Below are 9,505 nucleotides of genomic sequence, written 5' to 3' on the forward strand. Positions count from 1 at the left end.
AAGTGTGTCCTGCTTCTTTTCAACAAGCCTGAGAAGGCTACTCAGTGTATAAAAGGTATCCAGTTCAACAAGTAGTCCTAGAATACTTGGAGATTCACTGGCAAAAGAACTTCAACCCAAGTCTCATTTCTCATGTGAAAAATGAGTCATGATGAAACAAAGATACAAATATGAAACAGACAGCTATGATTTTTCAAAGCAGAGCATGAGAGATGATGTTTAGAGTCTAGGGCTAGGAAGACTTCTTGGCGTGAATGCTGAAAATATGATTCATACAAAGAATACGATAAACTAGACTTCATCAAAATGAAGACATCATCTTATGCAAAAGCTTATTAAATGAATGAAAAGGCAACCTTCAGGCTGTGAGAAAATACTTATATACCACATACCTGAGGACTAGTATCTGGGCTACATAAAGAACTGTCAAGAGATGGGCATCATGTTGCATATCTGTAATCCCAGTTCTTAAGAGGCAGAAGTAGGAGGATCAGGAGTTCAATGATAGCCTCTGCTATATCACACACACACACACACACACACACACACACACACACACGAGAGACAGAGACAGAGAAAGAGATTGACAGAGACAGAGAGAGCTCAAAAATGAAAAACTGTAATTAGCATCAGGCTTGAAGACCTAAATAAACATTTCAATGAAAAAAATATTCAGATGACATAAATACAGGAAAGGATGTTGAACTTAGTTATTAGAAAAATGAAAAGAAAACAATGATATTTCATATCCACCACCACACTAAAGTTCAATAAGGAGGTGGTGAAATTGGGTCACTATATATTGATGATGGGAAGTAAATTATAAAGCAACTGTGGGAAAAAAATTAATGGCTTCTTGAAAACTAGAAATGTAGGCGCTGTATTACTAGCCCTGGCATTCCTGCTGCATGGACAGCAGAGAAATGAAAGCATTTTCATTTAAAGACCTGCATATGGATGTATGCAATCATTTTGTTTGTAATAGCTAAAAACTGGAGTAAATTTACAAGTTTTTTTAAGTGGGTGAATAGTGGTATATCCGTAGGGTAGAATACTATTTATCAATTAAGAAGGACAAGCTATTGGTACATATGGCAAGCTGAATTATTCTTTACAGAATTATACTGAAAAATTTTTAAAAAGCTTTAAATTTTATATTTACTATGCAACAGTCTCAAAATAGTATAATTATAACAGAAAGGGAGATGATATTGATGATTGCCAGGGATGTAAATGGGTGTGTGTGGAAAGAAAGTGGGTGTGACTTAAAATATACAACATAAGGGATATCCCCTTCTCGGGATAGATAGATTTTTGCCTTTGACTGTCTAAAAGTTAATATACTGGTTGTGATATTGCAGGACAGTTTCTAGATATTGCCATGGGGGAAAACTGGATAAAGTTTACATAGGATGTCACTACGTTATTTTCACAACTGCACAAGAAGCTGTGATTCTCCTAACAAAAAGTTTAACTTTACAAAGGATGTGTGCAGTACTTTTCCCCAACCATGAAATGTCTTTTAATTTTTACATATATACACATATAATTTCTATATAAAGTTGTCTTAGAAAAAATGTAAGATTAAAAATACTTTATAAAGCATGCAATCATCTATTAAGTCAATCATTAATTATAAAGTATGAAACTATTCTAACAATATGAAAGATAGATTTCAGTAAATAATGATTAACACAGAAACCCACAACAGGCCAATTTGCAGAGAACAAGAGGCTACAGAGAGCTTATCCCTGAACAGGACACTCATATCAAACGTCTGCCTCCCAGGGCTCAGGGATCATTGTGGAAGAGGAGGTGAAAAGATTGTAATAGCCAGAAATTGTGAATGACCACAAGGAAACAGATTTTTTTTTCAAACAGTTGGTCGGTTGCTCATGTGAACTCAGAGAGATAGTGACAACATACACAAGTCCCATGTAAGCTCAAGCCAGAAAAAAAATCCCGGTATAGACACTGGGAAGTGGATAAGAAACCCCAACCCAACCTAAGGATCTATTGGCAACCAATGGCTGCTGGGAGGGGCAGAGACAGTCTTTTCCCAAATATGGGATTCTTGGTAGGTTAACCAGGCTACAGTGGATGGACTCACACTGAAGGATACAAATCAGATGCTATAGGCCTTATTGCAAATAATAGAGTACATTAAATTGTGGAGGGTACAGGAGGGGAAGGTGTGGATAAAGGAAGTGATCTAAATACCATTAAATTATATTGTGTGAAAATCACAAAAATTCAATTAAAAGTTAAAAAAATAACATTTGAAGAAAAGAAAGTTTTGTTATGCTTTAGAGAAAGTGTGTGATAGTAGAAACTGCTTAATGCTATAGGGAAATCTCAAAAGACATTCAACTTTAGAGAGAAGTAGCACTGATTAAAATCTAAAGCATCAAAACATGTCAAAGATATTTTTGAGTCTTGGACTGGAGAGATGGCCCAGCAGTTAAGAGCACTGGATGTTCTTGGAGAAGACCAGGGTTCTAATCCCAGCACCCACGTGGCAGCTGACAACTGTCCATAACTCCATTTCCCGGGGATCTGATGCCTACTTCTGTCCTCTGCAGGCACTGCACTGCACAGGCACATATACATACATGTAGACATAACACACATACACATAACATAAAAATTTTAAAAAATTTAAAAAGATAATTTTGAGTCATTTACATAGCAGCACTTTATCCATGTTCAGTCAAAAGTTCAGATATACCATGTTTCTAAATAAAAGTTTAATGTTTTACTTATTTCTTTGTTCTACTATTTAATACATATAGAAAAGACTTGTGTTTAGTAGTCTGAAGCAGAATATATAACAAATGTCATGAATAATTTTTAAAAATTTATTAATTCTATACTTTCTATAAATTATCACCAGCTTATGAACGATTTTAAAAATCAATAGACAATGAATGAACTGATCTTGTGTTCTTTGCCAATCCTTCTGCTTGAGAGATGGGGAAGATTAGTTTTGGTTACTATTTTTAGCCAGATACTGCTAAATTTTTACATTTTTACTACATTGGTGGGTATTAAATAGGTTCCATTGTGTTTTTATTAGCTGTTTTCCTGTGCATTGATGTTTAAAATGCCACTTGGTTTTTAAATTTCCACTGTGATCTATTTTGTTTTTGATAAAAAGTTTTAATCTGAATTTTATAAATTCTTTATACAGTCTTGTCAATCATCTGTTGTGTGTAGGTGTTTCAGGCATTTTATTCTAATTTGTGGCTTACCAACTTTCTGAGACTATCTTTTGATTTAGACATTTAGAATGTAAGTCAAATAAAATCCATGGGTTTTATCCCCCCCATAAACATGACTTTATTAATTTCAATTGAAGAATTTACCTTGCCAAGTATTCAATACTGAATAATCAAACATAGCTATTTGCACAATTTGCTGTGATATCTTCATATCAAATATGGAGTATCTGCCACTATGTTTAAATCAACTTTGGCTTCTTATTGGTGTCACATAACTTATTTTTATGGTGTCCTAGCTTGCTTCTCTGATGCAGTGATAAACCCCATGACCAAAAACAACTTGGAAGGTTTATTTCAGATTACAGTCCACCATCAGGGAAGCCAGGCAGGAGCTCGAGAAAGGAAGCTGGAAACTGGAGGTGGAGCACAGACTGTGGAGGAATGGTGCTTACTGGCTTACTGGCTTATTCGATTTTTCGCATTTCATACAAAACATCTTAATCATCTTTATACTCCCTTTCCGATCCACACCCCACTCCCCCCCCTTAGCCCCCCCTCAATTTCATGCATTCTGTCATTTATATTAAGGCCTATCAAGGCAGGTTAGTGTATCCAGACATCCTTCAATGCAAGTTCATCCACTGGTTTTCTTACACAGCCCAGGCCTGCTTGCTCAGGAATAGCACCACCCATAGAATGATGGTCCTTCTCACATCAAATAACAATCAAGAAGATGCCTCATAGGCATGCCCACAGATCAGTCTGATGAAGATAATTCTTTGGTTGAGGGTCCCCTTTCCCTGTGTGTGAGGTTGATGACTGAAAGCTAACTATAACATATGATATTATTAATTAATTAATTAATTAATTATTCTTTTATTTATTGTTGTTTTAAGACTTGGATGAAAACATATGTGCCAGCATTTTCTACAAATGAATCCATCCTACATATTTTGAACTTATGTCCATTTGTAAGCTGGGTAGTTTTACAAATGTCTTTAAAAAAAACAACTTTTAACTATTTGTTACTAGTATATAAAAATCGACTTTTGAGCACACTTGTTTAGTCGTTCTAGAAATTTCCTTGTAGGTGTGCAAAATAAATAATCCTTTCAACTGAGAACAAAGCTTCCTCCCAGTGTGGATTTCTGTTTTTGTCTTTGCCCTACTTCACCACTGAGGACTTTCAGCAGAATGTTCAGCATCATTGGAAGGAAACAGCCCCTTTCTTATCATTAAGTGTGATGCCAGGTGAATGCTTAAAAATCTGAACAGAAGAACTATTGGCAGCTGATTACTGCTGGGTGAGGGAGAGCTGATCTTTTTTTAAGGATGGCTAGACCTCAGTTACTAGACTCCTAGATAGGCTGATAAGATTCCCGTGGGTGAACTGAGGGATGGATGTCTGGGTACACTAACTTAACTCGACAGGCTTTAACATAAATGACAGAATGAATGAAATTTGGCAAGAGCCTACAGGAGAGTGTGGATGAGGGCAGATGTATAAAGATGATTAAGATGTTTTGTATGAAGTATACAAAAACTTAATAAAAATTAAATTAAATTGAGAAAGTTCCATTCTATTCTAATTTGGTGAAAATTTTACTTTTTCCCAAAACTGAACATGGATATTGTGTTTAGTTAATGTGTTTAGTTTTCCAGCATCAGTTAATATGTTCATTTGATTTTTTCTGCTCTTAGACTCTCTTATTATTTATTTGCTTACAGTTTTTGTTGTTGTTTAGAGGGTTTCATACAGCCCAGGCTGGCCTTCAGCTTGTATAGCAGAGGATGATTTTGAACTCCTGATCCACCTGCCTCCACTTTCCAAATGCTGACATTATATAGGACTGGGTTACTACATGCAGCCTTTTGTTTTTCTGTTGTATTTTGTTTCCTGAGGTGGGTTGTGGTTCTGTGGCTCAGAGTGGCCTAGAACTCCTTGCCTCTGCTTCCTGAGTACTGAGATTAGAGGTATGTGATACCACCTCTTCTTCTTTAGGTATTGATTTAATGGGTTTATATTGGTTGATTTTCACATCTTGAACTGGCCTTGAATGCTTGGAATAAATGACTGTAGTATGTACATTCTCTCTCTCTCTCTCTCTCTCTCTCTCTCTCTCTATATATATATATATATGGTTTATTCATATTTTATTGGATGCTTTGGTTTATATTCACCACAGATTTTGTATTTTGTTTAAAATGCCTGTTTCTGGCTAGAGTATAAGGGCCATATTGATCTGCTTCTATTTTCTATAAGATATTGTAGAGAATTGGTGTTATGTCTTCCTTAATGTTTTAACGGAATTTATCAATGGAAACATCTGGGCCAGGTACTTAAATTTCTTGAAGACTGTCATCCATTCACTTTTCATATACAAAAGGCTATTTGGATTATGTACCACTCTTTGGATTAGCTGTAGCATTTTGTGCCTTTTTTGTATCTTCCAAGGAATTGATCTCTTTCATCTAAGTTACCAACTTTCTAGGCATGGGTATTTTTCATTTCCTATTACAACCTGTTTAATGGTATGAAAGGGGTTAGTAGTTTGACCTCTCTTTCTTTTGTGGTATTGCTAATTTTTGTCTTTCTTATTTGCCTCTACTTGGTTAGCCTGTCCAGATATTGATAATTTTATTGATATTTTCAAAGAATCGGCTTTAGTCTTTTGTTGATTTTTCTCTATTGTTTTTTAATTTCAATTTTTGATATATGCTTGAATAGTTATTTTTTTCTTGCTTGATTTACCTTCACTTGTTTTTACCCTCTTGTTTTCTAAGACAATGGTTAGATTACTGGTGCTGGATGTGTCTTCTTTCCTAGTGTCTGAATTTAAGGCTGTAAGTTTCCCTTCAAGCACTGCTTTCTCTGCATTCCATAGTTTGGCAATTGTATTTCCATTTTCATTTAGCTGAAAATAAATTTTAAAAATTATACTCAGACTGGGTATGGTGATATACTACTGTAATTCAGGCATATAGGCACCCTGGATGGAAGAACTGAGAATGTTTGGCTAGCCTGGGATAAAAAGTGAGACCTAGTCTCAATACATAATTTTTTCTTTTCAGACTCATGGACGATTTAGAAATTTGAAAATATTTTGTGATTTTAAGCTGTCATCTTGTTATTAATTTCTGGTTTAATTTCATTGTGGTATAAGAACACAATGTATGGTTTCTGTTCTTTAAACTTGCTAATGTATGGCTTACAGCTCAGAATGCTCATCTTGAAGAAAGTTTCATTTGGATTTGAAAAACAGGTTTATTTGTTTATTTTAGCCTTGTTGGATGGATTAGACCATAAATGTCAATTATGTAAACTGATTGATAACTCTGTTCACTTCCTCCACATTCCTACTGACATTTCGTCTATTTAATCTATGAATTACTGACAGAAGGGTATTGAAGTATTGAACTCCAATAGATGTGGCTCTGTCTTTTCAGTTTAGTGTTTGGCTTAAGTTTTGATGTTCTTATGTTAAGGAGATAAACATATACCTTTGTACTGATATAACATTCTTGTTTCCACATAGAATTGATACCATCACCATTATATAGTACCCTACTTTATCTCTTACAGTCTTACTGGTTCTGAATGCAGCTTTGTCTAAATTTATATGATCAGTGCAGCTTTTTTGGATTAATGCTAGTGTAGTACATCTTTCTCCATTTTGTTACTTTAAAGCAGTTTGAATGGTTTTCAGTTCAGAGAGAACCTGTAAAGGACCATGAGGTCAGTTTTTTAATCTATATTGTCAATCTGTCTTTTAGTTGGTGATATATTTGCATTGTGTATCCTGTTTATAAATTTTTCTATCCATCACAATTTTTATTCTTCTCACCTTTTTGCATTTTGTGGTTTTTGCGGTTTTTGCATATAAGATATGCATTTTGTGAGTATTTCGTATACCTTTTACTTGTTTTGATATACCCATTTTTCTTTAAAAATACTGTTACCCTAGAGGTCACAATATACATCTTTAATATCAGCCACCTTTCAAAACATACCATCCTGCTTCATATATGGTGTGCAGCTCTTCCAGAGGCCTCCTCCATTCTCCTTCAGCATTGCTGTCATTCATTTCAGTATCCTAGTATGTAGATACTATTATTGGTTTAAAGACAGTTTTATTTGAGGTTGATTATTAATAAGAAAAGCAAAAAAAGATTACTTTTCTGTTCATTTCTTCCTTCTCTATTTTATGTCTTTCTGTTGACATGAATTTCTGACCTATATTACTTTTCTGCTTCTTGAATAATAAGCTACTTTAACATTACTCGAACAACAGATCTACTGGCAATGGATTCCTTCAGAGTTTTTTTATTTGTTTGTCTTTGTTTTTTTCTGAGAAAGTGTTTCTCTTTCATTCTTGAAGTGCAATTTTGCACTTTACAGAATTCTATGTAGGTAAATATTTCTTTAAGCATTTCAAATATTTTACTCCATCTCCTTCTTGTTTACATGGTATCTGACAAAAAGTCTGTATTAATTCTTCCCTTGTTCTCTATCAGTAAGGCAATTTTCCCCTCTGAATTCTTCAAAGATTTTTCTCTTTGTCATTGGTTCCCTGTACTTGCATAACGTACACAAGTAGGATGCTTATCTGTTTGTTTTTGCTGTTGTGATGGTGGCATTTGTCTTGCTGGGTGTTCTTGGAGATCCTGGGCTTGGTGCTTGATGTCCATCATTCCTGTTCTTTTGACTTCACATTGCTGTGCTTTTTTACAACTGTCCCTCAGTTCTTTGATATTCTTATTTTTCCCTTCTGTATTTTAGTTCAGAAAAGGAGCCAGAGGCTCACTGACTCCATTGTCAGCTGTGCTGTGTCTAACGACAAATCCATGGGAGTCATTCTTCATTTAATTACCTTTCCATTACCATTATTTCATTATTCTTTTCTTAGGCTTCCTGTCTCTCAAAATGTCCACAAATTTTTAAATGTCAATTTATTCCTTCAGATCTCTTGATATGCATTTTAATTCACACAGTGATTAGAATACCATGGCTGATAATTCCAATATCTAAATTTGGTCCAATGATCATTTTAGACTCCATTCTTCATTTTCAGCATGCCTTATGAGTTTTGGTCAACAATCACACATTTTGTTTTGTGTTGTATGAAGTAGTGTAAACATGCCTTTAATGTGAGGACTTCTGTTAATCTGGCCAGGATCTGGCAGAAGCTTTATACTGTTCTAGAATTCTTGTTATTGCCTTTCTTCTTTGGGTTTCCCTACATGCTCCTCCTAGTTTGTGTCTTGTTGACCTTTCTGCTGAGATCTTCTATTCTATGAACTCTGTTGACATGTAAAGAATGGAAAAAGATCTTTGTATATTCTGCAATTGATCTCTTGTCAGTTGTACACTTGTCGAATGTTTTCTCTCGATCTATAGACTCTCTATTCATTCTGTAGATTGTTTCTTTTCATGCAGTTTCCTTTGTTGGTTCTTGATATTATCTCCTGAGCTACTGGGAATCCTTTTCAGAAAGCCCTTTTCTGTACCTATGTCTTATAGGAGTCCTTATTTTCTTATAGTACCTTCAAAGTTTCAGGTATCGCATTAAGATCTTTGATCTATTGGGAGCTAAATTTTTGGAGAAGGTACGAGATGGGAGTCTAGCTTCATTCTTTTACATGTAGGATGCTCAGGTTTCTCAGCACCATTTATTAAGGAGGCTGTCTTTACTCCAATGCATGTTTTGGCCACATTTGTCCAGATCAGGTGGATATAGTTATGTGGAGTTATTTCTGAGTCTTTTATTCCATTGAACTACATTTCTGTTATTGTGTCACAACTACGTTGTTCTGAAACTGTGCCATTTTCAGGGAAATGAATGGATCTGGGAATTGCCTTATTAAGTAAAATAAACCATACTCAGAAGGCAAAGTCTCATACTGTTTCCCATATATATAGAACCACACACATGTATGAAAGTATAAGGACCAGATAGGAAAAGGAAGGAGACTAGCAAAAGGGTGGTAGGAGAGGGTAAAGAGGTGTGGGTATGTTCAAAGTATATGGTATACTTAAAATATCTTGGTGAAGATCACCACTTTGAACAATCATTTATTGTAATAATTTTTTTTATTAAAAATGAATTGGGATAAGTACTCTGTGGCCTCTTGTTTGCTGTACATTGGCTAACCGTGGGTCTCTGTGTTAATCACCTTCTGCTGCATAAGAAAACTTTTCTGATAGCAGAGTATTTATCCCTGAATTGGGCAGCTATTTCAAATCTCTGTCTCCAAAGGTTCAGAGATCATTGTGGAAGAGGAGG

The sequence above is a fragment of the Nannospalax galili genome, unplaced genomic scaffold (genome assembly GCF_000622305.1).
Source record: "Nannospalax galili isolate Female #2095 unplaced genomic scaffold, S.galili_v1.0 scaffold579, whole genome shotgun sequence".
NCBI lineage: Eukaryota > Metazoa > Chordata > Mammalia > Rodentia > Spalacidae > Nannospalax > Nannospalax galili.